The sequence below is a fragment of the Canis aureus genome, chromosome 23 (genome assembly GCF_053574225.1).
Source record: "Canis aureus isolate CA01 chromosome 23, VMU_Caureus_v.1.0, whole genome shotgun sequence".
Taxonomy (NCBI): Eukaryota; Metazoa; Chordata; class Mammalia; order Carnivora; family Canidae; genus Canis; species Canis aureus.
The window spans coordinates 15,233,012-15,253,482 of NC_135633.1; the positions used below are offsets into that span (position 1 = coordinate 15,233,012).

At 40.7% G+C, this 20,471-nt stretch overlaps 1 long non-coding RNA gene across 2 annotated transcripts in view; it reads left to right on the forward strand.

Moving 5' to 3' along the window:
- LOC144294648 (uncharacterized) overlaps nt 1-20,471 on the forward strand; it is a 109,303-nt gene that overhangs the window by 34,808 nt on the left and 54,024 nt on the right. The window lies entirely within an intron of this gene.

Genomic DNA, 20,471 nt, shown 5'->3' on the forward strand with positions numbered 1-20,471 from the left:
TTCATTGTCCAGTAGCCTTTATTGTTTCTAATACAAAGTCAACAGTTAATCTTATTGGTTGCCTAGTATGGTTGACTCTTGAATAATGAAGGGGTTGGGTACTATCCCTCCCCTACCCCACAGTCCAGAATCCACGTATAACTTCTTTTATTAAACTATAATTGACTTACAATGCTATATTAGTTTCAGGTGTACAACACATTTGATGATTTTATACATTATTAATGCTCACTGTGGTAAGTATAATCACCACCTGTCACCATATAATGTTATTACAGTATTATTCACTATATTTCCTATACTGTACTTTCATCTTTGTGACTTATTTTATAATTGAGAGTTTGTATCCCTTAATCCCCTTCTTCTGTTTTGCCTGTCTCCTCTCTACTGCCTTGCCCCTGGCAGCTACCAATTTGCTCTCTATATTTGAGTCTGTTTGGAAGACAGAAATGAAATTGTGAAAAATATATAAAATTGTTTTTATGATGACCATAGTTAATAATATTACATATTTAAAAGTTGCTAAGAGAACAGATCTTCAAAGTTCTTATCACCAGGTAAAAAGCACACCTGTGTGGTGATGGATGATAATTTGACTTAATATGGTGATCATTTCACAATATGTATGTTGTACCTGAAATGAATAGTGTTATATATCAATTATATTTCAATTTTTATTTATTAAAAAGATTTTATGCTTTTATTTATTTGGGAGAGATAGAGGGAATAAGCAGTGGGAGCCAGAGAGAGAGGGAGAAGCCTGATGTGGGGCTCCTGTGGGGCTCCTGTGGGGCTCTCTGCAAAGCTTGATCCCAGGACCCCAAGATCACAGCTTGAACCAAAGGCAGGTCCTTAGCCAAGTGAACCACCCAGATGCCCCATATATCTCAATGTTTAAAAATAAATGAATAAACAGGACAAAAAGAGTCTGTTCTTTGTTATAGAGGGCATATATGTATGTTTTTGAATTAATGGTGTTGACTTTTTTTGTTAAATACCAAGCAGTAGAATTACTGATCATATGGTATTTCCACTTTTAATTTTTTGAGGAGTCTCCATACTATTTTCTATAATGGTTGCACCAATTTATATTCCTACAAATGTGCACTAGGGTTCCTTTCCCTCTACACCCTCTCCAATGGTTGTTATTTCTTGTCGTTTTGATTTTAGCCTTTCTGATAGGTGTGAGGTGATGTCTCATTGTGATTTTGATTTGCATTTCCTCAATGATGAGTTAGCATGTTTCATTGGATTATTCATTTTTTGATGTGGAATTGTTAGCATTTTCCCTCAGATTATTCATTTTTTGATGTTGAATTGTATAAGTTCTTCATATATTTTGGATAGTAACCCCTTTTTGGGTGTATCATTTGTAAATATCTTCTCCCATTCACTAGGTCGCTTTTTTGTTTTGTTGATGATTTCCTTGCTGTACAAAAGCTTTTTATTTGATGTAGTCCTAATAGTTTTTTTTTTTTCCCCTTGTCTGAGGAGACATATCTATAAATATGTTGCTAAGGTCAATGTCTAAGATATTGCTGCCTATGTTTTCTTTAGGCATTTTTATAGTGTCAGGGCTCACGCTTAAGTCTTTAATCCATTTTGAGTTTACTTTTGCTTATAGTGTAGAAAGTTATTAAGTCTTATTCTTTTGCAAGTAACTGTTCAGGTTTCTCAACAGTATTTATTTATTTATTTTTAAGATTTTATTTATTTATTCATGAGAGACACACAGAGAGAGGAGGGGCAGAGACTCAGGCAGAGGGAGAAGCAGGCTCCATGCAGGAAGCCTGATGTGGGACTCGATCCCGGGTCTCCAGGATCAGGCCCTGGGCTGAAGGCAGCATTAAACCGCTGAGCCACCTGGGCTGCCCTCAACACCATTTATTGAAGAAGTTGTCTTTTTCCTGTTATATATTCTTGCCTCCTATTTTGTAGATTAATTGACTATAGAGGGGTGGGTTTATTTCTGGGCCCTATCCTGTTCTATTTATTTATGTGCCTATTTTTGTGAGTATTATGCTGTTTTGATTATCGTAGGTTTGTAGTATATCTTGAAATCAAGGGTTGTGATAGCTCTAGCTTTGTTCTCCTAAAGATTGCTTTGGCTATTTGAGGTTTTTTGTGGTTCTATACAAATTTTAGTAGTATTTGTTCTAGTTCCATAAGAAGTACTGTTGGTATTTTGATAGGGATTGCATTAAATCTGTAGATCGCTTTGGGTAGTATGGACATTTTAATGATATTAATTTCCCTATGAGCATGGTATACATATATTTGCATCACGTTCAATTTCTTTCATCAGTGTCTTATAATTTTCAGAGTGTAGGTCTTCCACCTCCTTAATTAAATTTATTCCCAAGTATTTTACTCTTTCTAGTGTAATTATAAATGGGATTTAAAATTTTTTTTCTTTTTGATAGTTCATTATTAGTGTATAGAAATGCAATGGGCTTTTGAATATTGATTTTTGTGTCCTGCAACTTTACTGAATTCATTAATTCATTCAAATAGGTTTTATTGGAATATTTAGGATTTTCTATGTAAAGTACCATGTCATCTGCAAATAATGACCATTTTATATCTCCCTTACTAATTTGGATGCCTTTTATTTGTTTTTCTTGTCTGATTGCTGTGGCTGACCTCCAGGACCATGTTTAAAAAAAATGGAGAGAGTAGACATCCTAGTCTTATTCCCAACCTTAGAGGAAAAGCTTTAAACTTTTTGCTATTGAGTATAATTTTAGCTTTAGATTTATCATATAAAATCTTTATTATATTGACATATGTTCCCTTTCTGCTTCCTTTGTTGAGAGTTTTTACCCTGAATAGATGTTGAATTTCATCAAGTGCTTTTTCTGTATCTATTGAGATGATTTTTATGGTTTTATCCTTCCCTCTCTTAATATGATGTATCATATTGATTGATTTGCAAATATTGAACCACACTTGCATACCTGAAATAAATCCTACTTGATCGTGGTGAATGGCCTTTTTCATGTATTATTGAATTCAGCTTCCTAATATTTTGTTGAGGATATTTGCATCTCTGTGCATCAGAAAACCTGTAGTTTTTTTTTTCTTTTCTTTTCTTTTCTTTTTTTTTTTTTTTTTAGTATCTATGTCTGGTTTTGATAGCAATAATTCTGGCCTTATAGAATAAATTTGGAAGTTTTCCCTTTTTTTTGGAATAGTTTGAGAGGAACAGGTATTAACTCTTCTTTAAATGTTCAGTAGGATTTACTTGTGAAGCCATCTGGTCCTGGACTTTGGTTGTTGGGAGTTTTTTGATTACTGACTCAATTTTGTCGCTAGTAATTGGTCTGTTCAGATTTTCTATTTCTTCCTGATTCAGTTTTGGAAGATTATATGCTTCTAGGAATTTACCCAGTCTTCCTACGTTGTGCAATTTGTTGGTGTATAATTTTTCATAATACTCTCTTATAATTCGTTATATTTCTGTGGTTGCTATTTCTTCGCCAAGTTCTGATTTTATTTATTTGGGTCCTCTCTCTTTTTTTCTTGTTGAGTCTGGCTAAAAGTTACCAACTTTAACTTTTCAGAGAACCAGCTCTTGATTTCATTGATCTTTGCTATTTTTTTTTTCAGAGTCTTTCACTTATTTCCACTCTAATCTTTATTATTTCCTTCATTCTACTAGTTTTGGGCTTTGTTTTTCCCTGTTTAGATACTCCTAGGTGTAAGGTTGTTCATTGGAGATTTTTCTTGTTTCTTGGGATGGGCCCACACAGCACCACAAGCACCATAAATTTCCTTCTTAGAATATTTTTGATCCCAAAGGTTTTGCACTGTTGTATTTTCATTTTTGTTTGTCTCCTTGTATTTTTAAATTTCCTCTTTGATTTCTTTATCGACCCTTTGGTTGTTTAGCCACATATAACTTTTGAGTCCCACAACATTTAACAATGAATAACTCACTGTTGACTGCAAGCCTTACTAATAACACAATTAACACATGTTCTGAATGCTATATGTATTATATACTATATTCTTACAATAAGCTTGAGAAAAGAAAATGGTATTAAGAAAATCCTGAAGCAGAGAAAATACATTTACAGTATGGTACTGTATTTATTGAGAAAAATCCACGACTAAGTGGGCCAATGCATTCAAACCCATGTTGTTTAAAGGTCAACTGTACACGCCGAGTACATTTTCTCTTCCTGCTTTCAGGATTTTCTCTTTATCTTAACCTTTTGATTATGATGTGTTTGAATAAGTATCTCTATGTGTTTGTTTATCTTACTTGGAGTTTGTTGAACTTCTTGGATGAGTAGTAGGTTAATGTTTGTCAGCAGTTCAGAAAATATTTGCCATTAATGTTTTGAATAATTATTTCTTTTTTTAAGATTTTATTTATTGATTGATGAGAGGCACAGAGAGAGAGGCAGAGACACAGGCAGAGGGAGAAGCAGGCTCCATGCAGGGAGCCTGACGTGGGACTTGATCCCGGGACTCCAGGATCACGCCTTGGGCTGAAGGCAGGCGCTAAACCTCTGAGCCACCCAAGGATCCCCCTGTTCCTTCTTTCCCTCCTTTCTGATACTTTTATTACATATTGGATGGTACACTTAATGATGTCCCACATTTCTTTGAGACTCTGTTAATTTTCTTTTCTTTTCTTCTGTATTCTTCAGATTGTGCAATTGCAGGATACCTGAGTGGCTCAGTTAGTTAAGCATCTGCCTTCAGCTCAGGTCAAGATCCTAGAGTCCTGGGATCAAGTCCCACATCAGGCTCCATGCTCATCGGGCAGCTGCTTCTTCCTTTGTCTGCCACTCCCCTGCTTGTGTGTGAGCTCTCTCTGACAAATAAAAAACTCTTTAAAAAAAGATGATATAATTTCTTCTTTTAATATTATTTTAGAGAGGCAGGGAGGGGCAGAGGGAGAGGGAGAGAAAGAATCTCAAGCTGACTCCCTGTTGATCTTGGAGCCTGATGCAGGGCTGGATCTCATGACCCTGAGATCATGACGTGAGCCAGAATCAGGAGTTGGATGCTTAACGGACTGAGACACCCAGGTGCCCCCAGATTGCATAATTTCTATTAATGTGTCTACCTATTAATGGATTTTTTTCTTCTGCCAATTCAAATCTACTACTGAGGTACTCTACTTAATTTTTTACTTTGATTATTGTTACTTAAGGAGTTGTTTTTCAACTCCAGAATTCCACTGATTCTTTTTTTCCCCCAAAGATTGTTGTTTATTTATTCATGAGAGACACACACACACAGAGAGAGAGAGAGAGAGAGAGAGAGAGAGGCAGAGGGAGAAACAGGCTCCCTGCCTGGAGTCTGCTGTGGGACTCGATCCCTTAACTCTCAGCATCATGACCTGAGCCAAGGGCAGACGCTCAACCACTGAGCCACCCAGGTGCCTCTTAAATAATTTCTTATTTATTTATTTATTCATTCATTCATTCATTCATTCATTCATTCGAGACACACAGAGAGAGGCAGAGACATAGGCAGAGGGAGAAGCAGGCTCCGATGTAGGGAGCCCGACAGGGGACTTGATTCTGGGACTCTAGGATCACGCCCTGGGCCAAAGGCAGACGCTCAACCAGTGAGCCACCCAGGCGTCCCTTAAATAATTTCTTTATTGATATTCTCTTTTTGATGAACATTGTCATATTTTCCTTTAATTCTTTAATTGAGGTTTCCTTTAATTCTTGGAACATATTTGTAATAATTGCTTTGAAGTTTTGTCTGCTAATTCTACATCTGTTTGCCCTTGAATGGCAGATTTCATTGCCTGCATTTTTTCCTATATATGGGGCGACACTTTCCTGTTTCTTTTCACATGTTATCTTTTTTTTTTTTAAACTAGATATTTTAGATATTATATTGTACCATTTTGGATACTTATTTTCCCCTTCCCAGGGAGTTGTTGTTTATTTTTCTTTGCTTGTTTGTCTATTTCTTTAGTGAGTTGGCCGAACTAATTGTGCAAAATTTGTATTTCCTGTATAGTGCAGCCTCTAATCTACCTACACAGATCCCCCCACCCCACCTCTGGTTTTATCTGTTAGCCTGAATTCCTAAGGATCACTTCTTGGCCACCATAAGTCACTTATTGGTCAAAGGTTAGGCTTTAGTTCCCTTAGCCACTTGGATTGTTTTGTTGTTGTTGTTTCTGTTTTTTAACCTTTTACTAATAAATGTGTGTAGTTTGTAATCTGCTATCATAATTCAGGAAGTTTACATTTTTCGACCATATTCAGCCAGGGACAGGTAACTTAGAAATTCCTTCTCTGATCCCTCCTGGGGACACTTACATGTGCACCATGCATGCTTCCAGATTGCCAGTGGTGAGTGTGATTTTATTTTTAAACTTGGCTTCTTAGGAGTTATCTCTGGGGCAGAGTAGCTTATTGTTCAGTTGGTGTTTGGTGAGATGTTTTCTTTAATCCCCTTGTTCCATTGAAGCTTCACCTTGTGTTGACGGGCCTGTGTGTGGCTTGGGGAATGCTTTCAGGTCTCCCACATGTCTACCTTTGATTGCTTCTGTGTGGGTGCAACGATGCACATGCACACAGCCTTCCTGACACCAGAGTTGATCATGATCCCAGAGGCCTCTTTGTGGCTATCTCTTTCCCTGGCAATCCCTATGAAACTTTTTTCTGCTCTGCTAGTTGGCTTGTATAATGTAGCTACCAGCTTCCTTTTCCTTTTTCTCCATCTGATCGTCACAATTTTCTGACAATCTTCTTAGGCGTGGCATTCTCCACTATCTGTTCCAAACACTCAGTTCCCTTAGGCAGACCTGCAGAGTTCTTTATCTCCTAGCCCACCTCTCCCCCTGGGCATAACCCTTGTGCCACTGTACTTGAATTGGGGATGGAGATCTACTTTTATTTTGGTGACACCCTGCTGTACAAGAGGATATTGGGTTCAGGGGTTGGGGAGTGTCAATCCCTTGTCTTCTTAGCTTGACCCACCAGACACGGAAATTTTGCTTATTTGAGTACATGTAGTTAGTTGGGTGAATGTGGGAGGTGAAAGGAGTCCCTGAATCAGCAGCCTTTCATGCTTGGGGAAGAGTTTGTATCCTGGGAGTGGGTGCTGGATAGAAAAAGGGCGTCTGGTCCTTTTGGCTATGCCTGTCTGGAATAGAGTTTCTGCAATACAAGGTTGGCGGTAGGTGAGGACTGTGGTGATGGATGAGAAACCCCAGCAACATGCCCTTACTGGGTTGAACCTGTAATTTCAGACTGAGAAATGTAGGGAAGAAGGAGTCCTCACTTTCCTGACTGCTTCTTGACAAGTATTTCAGTGTGAGTTTGAAAACCTGGGGGTAGGGCTCATACAACAAGGTACTGGGAGTGAGTAAAGGAGTGAATGGTGGTTGACTATTTTTACCAAGATTTAATATTTTCTTAACTGAACGTTTCTCCATTTGCTGTACATCTTTAGGACAATTTTCAGAGACTTTAAATTGTCATTTTCTTAAAATCATTTTCTGTAGTTAAATTGTTGTTTTACTGGGGACAGTGTCCACTGAGCTCTTTGCCATTCTGGAAGTCCCACCCATAAAAATGATCTTTCAAAGATGGAAATTTATCAATAATTTTCCTGCTCTGAAACTATTCCTTCTAATTTAAAGTAGTTTAATGAATTTATTGATTTGCCATTGTTTTTAGAATAAAGTCTAAAAACTCTTAATTTGACCAACCTATCTTTCTAATCTAAATTGAAGCCAATTGTGTCCCACTGGACACACAAGATCTCTCCTAGTTCCTCAAACATGTCAAAGTCTCTTCTTCCTTAGGACCTATTTACCTTTTATGTGCTTAGAAATCTGTATTATCCTTTCTTTCTTCCATATTCTTTCTTTCTTCCCCTCCTGTCCTCCCTCCCTCCCTCCCCCTTCCTCTCTCTCTCCCTCTCCTTCCTTTCCCTCCCTCCCTCCCTCCCTTCCTTCCTTCCTTCCTTCCTTCCTTCCTTCCTTCCTTCCTTCCTTCCTTCCTTCCTTCCTTCCTTCCTTCCTGTGATTTTGATTCCAGTATAGTTAACATGCAGTTTTAAAGTAGTTTCAAGAGGTAAATGGGTGGTTCAGTCATTTAAGCATTTGACTCTTGATTTTGATTCAGGTTATGATCTCAGGGCCATGAGATTGAGTTGGGCTCCTCACTCATGGAGTCTGCTTGAGAGTCTTGAGAGTCTCCCTCTCCTTCTACCTCCTTCAAATAAATAAATAAATAAATAAAATCTTAAAAAAATAAAGTAGGTTCAGGTGTATAATATAGTGATTCAACAATTCTATATATTACTTAATGCTCATCAAGGTAAGTGTACTCTTAATCCCCTTTACCTATTTTACCCATCCCTCTACACACCTCCCCTCTGGTAACCATCAGTTTATTTTCTACATTTAAGAGTCTGTTTGTCTCTTTTTCCCCTTTGTCATTTGTTTTGTTTCTTAAATTTCACATATGAGTGAAACATATAGTATTTGTCTTTCTCTAACTTATTTTGCTTAGCAGTATACTGTCTAGCTGCGTGTTGTCACAAATGGCAAGATTTCATTTTTATGGCTGAGTAATATTCCATTATAATTCCATAATATTCCATTATATGTAAATTATATAATATATATTATATTGTAATATATATATACACACACACATACCACATCCATTCATCTATCAGTGGACCTTTTATCCTTTTATCCATTCATCTATCAGTGGACCTTTGAGCTTCTTCCATAATTTGGCTGTTGTAAATAATGCTGCAATAAACATAAGGATGCATATATCATTTCAAATTAGTGTTTTTATATTTTGGGGTAAATACCCAATAGTGTGACAACTGGATCGTAGGGTAGTTGTATTTTTAATTATTTGTCTTCCACAGTGGCTGCACCAAGTTTGTATTCCCATCAGCAGTGCACAAGTTTCCTTTTTCTCCACCATCCTTGTCAACACTTGTTGTGGTTTTGATTTTAGGCATTCTGACAGGTGTGAGGTGATATCTCATTGTAGTTTTGATTTGCATTTCCCTGATGATTAGTGATGTTGAGCATTTCTTCAGTGTCTGTTGGCCATCTGTATGCCCACTTTGAAGAAATACCTTTTCATGTCTTTTGCCCATTTTTTATTTTATTTTTTTAGAAGATTTTATTTATTTATTTTAGAGAGAGCTCAAGCAGGGGGAGGAGCAGGAGGGAGGAAGAGAGAGGAGAAAAGAATATCTAGCAGACTCTGCACAGAGTGCAGAGCCTGACACGAGGCTCAATCTCATGGTCTGAGCTGAAATCAAGAGGAGGATGCTTAAACAACTGAGCCACCCAGTTCCCTGGTTCTGCCCATTTGTTAATTGGATTAGTTGGTTTTGGGGTGTTGAGTTGTATGACTTCTTTATATATTTTGGATACTAACTTCTTCTGGGAAATGTCACCATCTTCCATTCGATAGATTGTGTTTTAGTTTGGTTGTTCCCTTCACTACACAGGAGTTTTTTATTTTGATGGAATCCCAATATTTTATTTTTGCTTTTGTTTCCCTTTTCTCAGGAGACATCTAGAAAATTCTTGTTATGGCTAATGTCAAAGAAATTAGTGCCTGTGTTCTAAGATTTTTATGGATTTAGGTCTCACAGTTAGATCTTTAATCTATTTTGAGTTTATTTTTGTGTATGGTGTAAGAAAGTGGTTCAGTTTCATTTTTTTGCATGTAGCTGTCCAGTTTTCTGAACACCATTTATTGAAGAGACCATCTTTCCCCATTGGATATTCTTTCTGGCTTTTTCTAAGACTAATTGACCATATAAGCATAGGTTAATTTCTGGGCTTTCCATTCTGTTCTTTTGATCTATGTGCCTATTTTTGTGCCAGTACCATATTGTTTTGATTACTGTGGCTTTGTAGTATAACTTGAAATCTGGGATTGTGATACTTTAGCAGTGTTTTTCTTTTTCAAGATTGCTTTGTATATTTGGAGGGTTTTTTTTGTGGTTCCATGCAAATTTTAAGATTATTCTAGTTCTGTGGAAAATGCTATTGGTATTTGGATAGGAATTGCATTAAGTCTGTAGATTGCTTTGGATAGTATGGACATTTTAACAATATTTGTTCTTCCAATCCATGAGCATGGAATATCTTTCCATTTGCTTGTGTTGTATTCAATTTCTTTCATCAGTGTTTTATAGTTTTCAGAATATAGTTCTTTCATCTCCTTATTTAAGTTTATTCCTAAGTATTATTTTTGGTGCAATGGTCATTGGGATTGTTTTCTTAATTTCTCTTTCTGTGCTTCATTATTAGTGGGTAAAAATGCAATGGATTTCTGTACATTTATTTTGTATACTGCACCTTTACTGAATTTATCAGTTCCAGTAATTTTTTTGTGGAATCTTCAGGATTTTCCACATATAGTATCATGTATTCTGGAAATAGTGGAAGTTTTACTTCCTTACCAATTCAGATGCCTTTTATTCCTTTTTCTTTTCTGATTTCTGTGGTTGGGTGTGTCAGCCTTTTTTTACTTGGCTAATTTCTACTCCTTGTTAAGAACTCAGCCTAAGCACCACCAAAGTCCTCTCTTTGTGTCCTGACATTAGTAAGTGTAATGTTCCACCTGAACCTAGAACATTCCTTTCCACACCTGTAATACTTTAATTTGTTGTTATGAGTTGTTTATTATTCAATAATGTTTCCTTCTCTATTTGATTTTAAGTTCCCTGAGGAATTATTTTCTCTCATGTATTCCCAAAGACCTCAATAATTCTTGACTGATAAAGTGAGCGATCTACTAATGAGCCTTTTAACATAGAGAACAATGCTGGATTATCCTGTAGTATAAAGTGGGGGAAGAATGCAATGGTTGCTATTGTTTATTTTTTACTTTTCATCTCTTCACAATTTATGCAATTATTCTAAGGCAATATGTTTTGGTCAGGGCATATAGATTCTTTTGGAGTTTGGATGCCCAGTTCAGGCACCCTTAAGTCAATGAGAATGGCGGGAGGATACTTCTGATAACTCCAACATAAACAGGGAGCTTTCTACTTCCCTTTTTTCCTCTGGTCTCTCTCTGAAATCAAAGACATCCTGGCTGAGGGAAACTTGTGGAGGCCAACACAGGGAATATGCTGACTCATGTCTCCTCCCCATCCCCATCTTCCTTTTGTCTCATGTAGAATTATGAAAACATGTCTGTCTTATTTATTGGCACAAGTAGACACTTAATAAATCTTTTTATTTCTTTTTTCAGTACATGGATAATTGTTTTAGTCAGTTACATAGCTGTGGGCAATTAGAGTTCCTCCCATTGTTTTCTAGCTCTTTCCCAGTTATGTCTGGAAAATTCCTCAATAATAGTCTTGGTTCTATTTGGCTTAGAGCTCCCAAATGGCCATGCACATGCCAGTCAGTGCACAAATATTGTTGTAAATGCACCTATATCAAGGACAAGAGAAACAGTGCATTCAGAAGTAAAATTACAACAAAAAGTAGTATAACTCTCTGAATGCCTTGACAGTGACCAGAAGTTCCTTTCAGAATCTCTGTGACAGGGATCCCTGGGTGGCTCAGTGGTTTAGCGCCTGCCTTTGGCCCAGGGTGTGATCCTGGGGTCCAGGGATCGAGTCCCGCATCAGGCTCCCTGCCTGGAGCCTGCTTCTCCCTCTGCCTGTGTCTCTGCCCCTCTCTCTCTCTCTCTCTCTCTGTGTCTCTCATTAATAAATAAATAAAATCTTTAAAAGAAAAAAAAGAATCTCTGTGAATGTTGCCAATATGTTTGTTCATCCTTTTCTAAATAAACCCCAATAAATGGCTTTTGAATGAACAATATCTGCATATCCTAAGTGACTAGGAAAATAAGTAATTTTCTTATTGAATTTTGTTGTTTTAGTTTTGTTCAACCATCACGTGTGTAGACACAGAATGCCTCCTAACAGTACTCAGTGGGGAAATGTACAGAATATTAGTTTCAGTATATGTTTCTCCCTTCACTAGATTTCTAGGGATAGAGCATATAACCTCTGTGTGCCATTGTTTCTACCTATGGGAGACAAGATCTGCGTTCTAAATAACTGACTTACAAGTTTGGAATGTAGCTGGCTCTAAATTTCAGATCTGTGTATTACTAAGATACCAAAGCAGATTAATTTCTTTAGGCTTTCTTGACTTGATCTTTTTGTTCTATTTCCATTTGAAATTATTATTTAATAAAATACAGAAACTGGGGTGCCTGGGTGGCGCAGTTGGTTAAGTGTGCGACTGTTGGTTTTGGCTCAGGTCATGATTGCACGGTCATGAACTCAGAGTTGTGAGATTGAGCCCTGCATCGGGCTCCTCACTCAGTGTGGAGTCTGCTTCGGTTCCTCTTTCCCTCTTACTTTCTCCTTACTCTCCCACCCACCCCCAAATAAATAAGTACATCTTCAAAAAAAAATAATAAAATATAGAAGCTATTGCCACTGTGACAGTTCTCATTTGTCTGTCACTCCGTGATCCATGCTGTAGCTCAGTTGACTGTCACAGTGCTTGGGCCAGAATAGGGAACTATTCAATGAATGGAGGGTTGGTTGGATAAATGAATGAATGATAAGCAAGTGAATATCACATGGAGTGTAGTTGAAGGGGTTGGAAATTTTAGATTGGAAAATATTTAGATAAAATGTGATAGTTTTCCTTTTTTTAAAAGATTTTATTTATTTATTCATGAGAGACAGAGAGTGAGGCAGAGACATAGGCAAAGGGAGAAGCAGGCTCCATGTGGGTAGCCCATGTGGGACTCGATCCTAGGTCGCCATGATCGCTACCTGAGCCCAAGGCAGATGCTCCACCACTGAGCCGCCCAGATGCCCCAAAACGTGATCGTTTCTTCACATATTTGGAGGTTTGGGGTTTGTTTGTTTTTGAAATTCAACAGGTTAATGAGGCAGATGCCAGTAGAACCAAGACCAACACACAAAGGTTTGTTTCCATTCAACAGGCCCTGCGGGGGGCAGGAGGGGGCCTACTATGTGATTTGTTTGAACCACTGAAAATAGAATCACTTAATAGTACAATCCTGCTTTGCCTTTTTGGGATGAGTGGGAACCTGTGGGAGCAACGAGGTTTCTATAGAGGAAGTGGGGACTGGGATATGTCTAGAAACTGAGTTTGCACCATTAGTTCAGTTTTGACTTAATTGTGTTCCTATTTGGAATGTGTAGGGAAAAGCTGATAATGTTTAGTGTGTGTGTGTGCGTGCACGTACACACACCCATGTGGCAGATGCAGAGAAGGTGCCTATTGGCACCATCACTTAGGTTAATATTTAATTCTCTATGAATTTATCCCCTCAAAACCTTCACTTCCCTTTTTTTAAAGATTTTATTTTTATGTAATGTCTACACCCAAGTTGTGCTTAAATTCACAACCTCTAGATCCAGAGTCCTGTGCTCCACCAACTGAGTCAGGTGCCCCCCCAAAACCCTTTTTCCTAAGGCAACAGGGATGATTCTGCTTACTAGGGAAAGGCCAGGAAGTTCCTGGAAAGAAAGATAAAGATTATCCCAAGGAGTGCCTGGGTGACTCAGTTGGTTAAAGCGCCCTGCTCTTGGTTTCGGCTCAGGTCGTTGTCTCAGGGTTCCAAGATCAAGCCCCACATCAGGCTCCAAGCTCGGTGGAGAATCCACTGGAGATTGCTTCTCCTCCCTCCACCCTCTCCTCTTGAACGTGTGCATGTGCGTGCATATGCTTTCTAATATGAATAATTTTTTTTAAAGTTCAGTATTTTGAGAACTTAGTCCCTACCCACATAAAAGCTGAAGAATCTCTTACCTTTAGTAGAATTTCTGAAATAGTACAATTAGAAATAACCCTACTTTAAAAAGAGTTTTTAAAAAGGATAAGAAGTAACCTTGCTTTGGTAGACGTCCTGATTGGTTTTGTGTGGACACTATGGTCCCCACCTGTATGGGTCCAAAAAGGGCTGCTGACCAGCTACAGTCTCCAGAAAGCTGAGCCTTGGCCCAAGTGTCTGAATTAACTTGAGGTACAGAGCTGGCTGTTTTCCTACTTGTACTAATCCCTCGGGGGTCTGGGGAAGGCCTGCCATCCCCTGGTCCCAAGGCCGGTGCACCGGCTGTGAGCCTGTGAGGCTGCCCAGGGCAGGACGGAAGGGAAACCTCAGAGTAGATCGTGGGTGTTCAGCAGCAGGGGGCAGGCACCGCGCCACCTGAGCTCCCTCCTGGGCCCTGGAGGGGGCCGACCCCCCCCCCCAAAGGGGAAGCTGATGGCTCTCGGGCCTGGGATTTCCCTTCAGGAGCCGGCCACCCCTCTGCTAGCAGCTAAGGCCATCAGCCTGCCACCCTTCCACCGGGGGACGGCTTGCTTGCCGGCCGTGGCCTATCCTGCTGCTCCTGGGTCGGGGAGTGGAGGCCGAGGAAATGCACGTGTAAGATTGGTGTCCACAGGGGAATCCCTGGGTGGCGCAGCGGTTTAGCGCCTGCCTTTGGCCCAGGGCGCGATCCTGGAGCCCCGGGATCAAATTCCACGTCGGGCTCCTGGTGCATGGAGCCTGCTTCTCCCTCTGCCTATGTCTCTGCCTCTCTCTCTCTCTCTCTCTCTCTCTGTGTGACTATCATAAATAAATAAAAATTAAAAAAAAAAAAAAAAAGATTGGTGTCCACATTTTCCTTGCCCTACCTGGGGGCCCAAGATCTGACAGGCCTGCGTGGGCCTGTGGGACCATGACCAGAATGTGTGTAGTCAGAGCTGCCCCAGAGACCTGGCATCCGTGGTGGCCTGTGCTCTGAGCGGTGACAGCCCAGATCCAATGGTCCTCACGGCCCTAACAGCTGCCTTTGCTGATGCTGCCATCCAATGGGTCCACTCTAGGGGACACCCAGGTGACAGTGGGAATCTGTGACGGTGCCAGAGGCCTCGAGGTGGCCCAAGGAATAATCATGTCTTGATGCAACCCCAACTTCAGTTAGGATTTTCAGTGAGGATGCTTTCCAAAAGCAATGTTGGCAGTAGGAGGCCATGTTCCTTCTTTCTTTTCTTTTCTTTTCTTTTCTTTTCTTTTCTTTTCTTTTCTTTTCTTTTCTTTTCTTTTCTTTTCTTTTTTCTTTCTTTTCTTTCTTTTCTTTTTTCTTTTCTTTCTTTTCTTTTTTATTTTCTTCTTTCTTTCTTTCTTTCTTTCTTTCTTTCTTTCTTTCTTTCTTTCTTTCTTTCATTTAAATGTTTTTATTTATTTGTTCATGAGAGACACACAGAGAGGCAGAGACATAGGCAGAGGAAGAAGCAGACTCCCTGAGGGGAGCCCAATGAGGGACTCGATCCCAGGACCCTGGGATCATGCCTGAGCCGAAGGCAGGCACTCAATCACTGAGCCACCCAGGTGTTCCCATGCTCCATTTTTTAGATGAGCCATATATATATTTCAAAGTAGGCTTCATTCCTAGCATAGTGCTTAAACTCACAACCCTGAGATCAAGACCCAAGCTGAGATCAAGAGTTACAACTCAACTGATTGAGCCTCCCAGGTGCCCCAGTAATATATTTTTTTAATGATAATATTTGCTTTGGTGGCATGTGAGGGTGAGATGGGTACTGCAGGTAGGAATATATATGTTAATAAAACTTTTGTGAAAAGGGATTTGCCAGCTTGTGTAGGGAAAGAGCCTTAAAAAAACAAGACAGATTAAAAGATGGCTCTGTTACCATATCCTGTCTCACGTTGCACTTTGACCCAGTAATTCCTTCTATAACAATCTCCTCTGAGGAAATGATCAGTAGGGACAAAGATTTGGGATGTTTTTGTCAGTATTGTGAATGCAAAAATAAGAAAATCTACTTCAATGTCTAACAGTAAAGGGATGGTTAAATCAGTCACATTAAACATTAAATCAGTCACATTAACTCATATATTATGTCTCCATGAAAAATGACCTATCTAGAGAAAAATACATAGTTCACAGAGGAGAAAGTACAATTCCTCTTAAAGACGAAAAGCTCTGATTCAGTGTGGGAAGAGAACACTGAGCACCAGGGGAGGATTATCAGGGCCACCTAGGAAGCCCACATACTCTGCAAGCAGGAGGGAAAATTCTGCAAACTTCTTGCAAGATAACTGGCAATTTCTAGCAAATTTTAAATGTGCAAACTTTTAGACTCAGTAATTTTACTTTTAGGAATTTATCTGCAGATACATTTGCATTTGTGTCTAATGATTTGTACTTAAATGACAAGAGCTGGGGGCAACCCTAGCACCTCCAGTAGAGCATCGCGTAGATAGAGTAAGTACACTTATGAAGCCCAGCATTAATGAGAATGGGGGAATTCATTTAGTTCATGACTGCTATGGAGCTATATTCTAAATAGATTAAATGAAAAAAGTCTGGCACATATGTGTGTGTGTGTGTGTGTGTGTGTATGTTTAAATTTATAGACTATCTCAGGAATAACAAAAAGTTATTAATGGCTTCTCTGGGGAAAAGGAATGAAAGGAAAACCTATTATTCATATTAGGTTCTTTCATATTTTTCAAATTGCTTGCCATGTGGACATATAAGCCATTGAGAAATTAATAAAAATAAAAATAAAATTTAAAAGCAAAAAGGAAATAGAAATATCTTTCAGAATTACTGGGAAAATGCTCATAGAATAAAAATGAAATACCCCCCAACCATATACACAGTATAATCTCCTTTGTATTTTTTGGGGGGGAAGTGGGGCAGAGGGACAGGGAGAGAGAGAGAGAGAGAGAGAGAGAGAGAGAATACTAAGCAGGCTCCACACTCAGCATGGAGCCCAACACTGGGCTTGATCTCATGACCCTGAGATCATGACCTGAGCTGAAATCAAGAGTCCGCCACTTAACTGAGCCACCCTGGTACCCCATGCTTTTAAAATAATGAACATAGACCAAAGACTGGAAAGAACACACCAAAATGACACAAAATGATATACAAAATGTTTTCCTTAATATTTCTGTTTATTTTCTAGATTTTCTACAGTGACTATGCGTATTATTTCTATAAACAGAACAACAAGAAAAAAGAACTTTTCTCCAGTTAATGAGATTAAGGGAAACCTATTTTCTTCATTATTCTTTTTGTTATTTTTTGCATGGTGGTTTAGTACTATTTTAAATATGAAAGAAAAAAATATTTAAAAACTGATTTGGATGGGACGCCTGGGTGGCTCAGCGGTTGAGTGTCTGCCTTCAGCCCAGGGCATGATCCCAGAGTCCCGGGATTGAGTCCCACATCGGGCTCCCTGCATGGAGCCTGCTTCTCGGCGTCTGTCTCTGCCTCACGCTCCCTGTGTCTCTCAGGAATGAATGAATGAATGAATGAATGAATGAATGAATGAACAAATAAATAAAATGTAAAAAAACTGATTTGGAACCCTGGATCAGTGTTTTTGAAAACTATGTTTGGAGCTTCTGAGCAGTGCCCTGCAGGGTGAGAGGCATCCATCCCGGGCCAGTCTCTGGCCAGACTGGGCTTGGCCACCTGGTGACTACCCACTGGTTCTGGGTGCGGGAGAGAGCTCTCCCTTTCTCAGTGCTGGGTACCACTGTTACCCAAGCAATAACCTCTCTCTTCAAGTGGCCACATTTGCTGCTGCAGAGGGACCTGGGAGTAAGGAGAAGGGGAGAGGTGAGAGGAGCCAGAAAGGCAGGGGCCAAGCGAGAAAGCCAGGCACAGAGCAGGTTTCAGGCTGTGAACATCTGGGCCACAGTGTTCTAGGCTGCTTGGAACTCATCCTAACTCATGCCCTTTGCTTTCCCAGGTTGTTTGAGGTTTCCTGAGTACCTCCCATTCTGGAATTCTTTGCCTTTCCATCTTCCCAGGGCTCTCTTCCATAGACCATGAGTGTCTACCAATGTGAAATTCCTGGCACAGAACTCTGGCCTGTCTGAATAGCTGTTTTCCTAACGAATAGCAGCCATTTAAATGTAGTGTGTGAAACTCAGCGGTGTGAAAACAAAGGGCAGAGGAAAGACCATTCCTGGGCGTCAAATCTGAGGTGGCTGCCATGAACAGTTGTCTAGGTTGTCCACTGCCACGTCTTCCATTCATAAAGTAGACCTCATTAATCTGCATATTTAGCACAACCACTTTTTTGGCTGTCGATTGCTTAGCAGAGTTAGTATATTAGGACAATTTTCAGGCATATAGAAGAAAAGTGTCTTGAGAAAGGGCACTTTTTTTTCTGGTTGGTTGTTTGGGTCAGAAGCAGCCTAGTTAACAAATGCAGAATTTTAATTCGGGGGCCACATCGTGCCCTTGTGCACAAACCAGCCCAATCTGCTGTGACACTCCCGGAAGTGGGTGTGGGTGATGGGACATTACTAAAAAGATAGTTTTAGATGCGTATCTATCTATAAATGCTGACAAGGGGGCAGAACCACAGGCCTTTTTTTTTTTTTTTTTTTTTGGCATCTCCCAGTGTTCAAGGGAGAGGGTGTCGGTCCTGCCCTTGGAGTTCGGCTTCCCCAGTCATGAGAACCGCATGCTGATGTGTGGATTTCAAAGCACTTATTGAGACCTAAGGGCTCTATTAAGCCGAAATTGCTGCCTGACTCGGCAAGCTTCAGTAACTTGGTCGCTATGGTGTTTAATCCTGACTCACGGACCCACGTGGCCCTCCCGGACTGCGGAACACAGATCCTGTGATTGGCCACATCCGACTGCTCGCACCCCCTGTGCCGTGTGTGAGCATGTGTGTTTGCACAAGCATGTGCGCAAGCTCACTCGTGTGTATAATGAATGCACCTAGGCTTCCCTCTACATTTCTTAGGGAAACACTGATACAGATCACTTCGGGCCACATTTGGTTTCAAGTTGGGAGAACCTAGTGCGCTCTGTGGAGATAAATACAGCTGAGACGTGTCAGCACCCTTGGGTCGCCGTGTTTGAGAAGGCGCTTCAGTAACGAGGGCCCTAGGTCTGGGAATGGCCCGTGGGCCCCCACTCGAGGCCTCTCTCTCCCTTCCTTCCCTCTTGGCTCTCCACCTCCTCCATAAACTACTAGCAGACGGAGCAGGGAGGTGCAGAAATGCCCAAGTCCCCTGGTGCGGTTCTGTCTCCTTTATTTATTTATTTATTTATTAAGATTTTAATTTATTTATTCAAGACAAACACACAGAGAGAGGCAGAGACACAGGCAGAGGGAGGAGCAGGCTCCCTGCAGGGAGCCCGATGAGGGACTCGATCCCAGGACCTGAGCTGAAGGCAGATGCTCAAGCACTGAGCCACCCAGGTGCCCCCTCTTCTATTCCATCTCCTTTAAGGAGCCACCTGAAACTCCTTGTCCCATGAACTCTTCCCGGACTCACATCCTGGTGTTCCAAGCCGGGCAACCCAAAATCTGCTTGCTCATTCTCTAGCTCTGTGCAATTTGCCAGGTGCCTAATGTCTAAGAGGAAAGACGTATCATGTTCGGTATTCCCCCGCAGTGATGGCATTAGCCACCTTCCTCAGTTACCTCGGCCTGCATCTCCTGAACTCGGCTCCCGGGGCAGAGGCTGTGAGAGTGCCTAGCAGAGCTCCACTCACAGGGGCTGTAGTTGGCCAAAGGCCCAGCCCCTGGGCTCTGAAATCCATGACCATGTGTGTGTGTGCATGTGTGTGTGTGTGTGCATGCACGCGGTGACCGTGCTGACCGTGGGCTGCTCCCGGGAATGACTGCACATGGCAAAGGTACCGGTGCACATCCATTCCCGGTTGTCGAGAGACATCCCTGATGCCTGACTTGGGCTTACGGGCTCCCTGATGGCCTTGCAGAGCCTCCCATAGACCGCATGGCGGTTGAATGCTTTTATCCACACTTTGCTCCCTCACTCCAACACGCATGCATTCATGATCTCCTGGGGTTTCACAGCTCCTTCTCCATTTCCTTAAACCAAAATCTTTGCATACGTAATTCCATCTTGGCATCTCTCTCTCAAGGATCCAGACTAACAAAAGTAGTACTATGTGAGGTAATCGCACGATCCGCCCCTTTCATCTTGGGAGGACGGGCTTCTCATCCTCACGGGGATAGATGCTTCTTGTTCTGCACATGGGTTTGCCTTCCCAGCCTCTGGATGGTGTGGGAAGCATGAGACCAGGGCTTGCTCATGGCAGAGGACATAGCAAGGTCCTAGGAAGTATAGGGCATTAACATCAAGACTCTTTTTCATCAAAAGACACCACTAAGAAATGAAAAAAATAAAATCCTCACAATGGGAAAAGACATTTGTACTACATGTGTCTATATGTATGGGACTTGTGTGCAGAATGCATGTTTTTTTTAATTAAGATTTTATTTATTTATACATGAGAGATTCAGAGAGAGAGAGAGAGAGAGAGAGAGAGGGGCAGGGACACAGGCAGAAGGAGAAGCAGGCTCCACATAGGAAGCCCAATGTGAGGACTCAATCCTGGGACTGCAGGATCACGCCCTGAGCCAAAGGCAGATGCTCAACTGCTGAGCCACCCAGGCGTCCCAGAATGCATGTTTT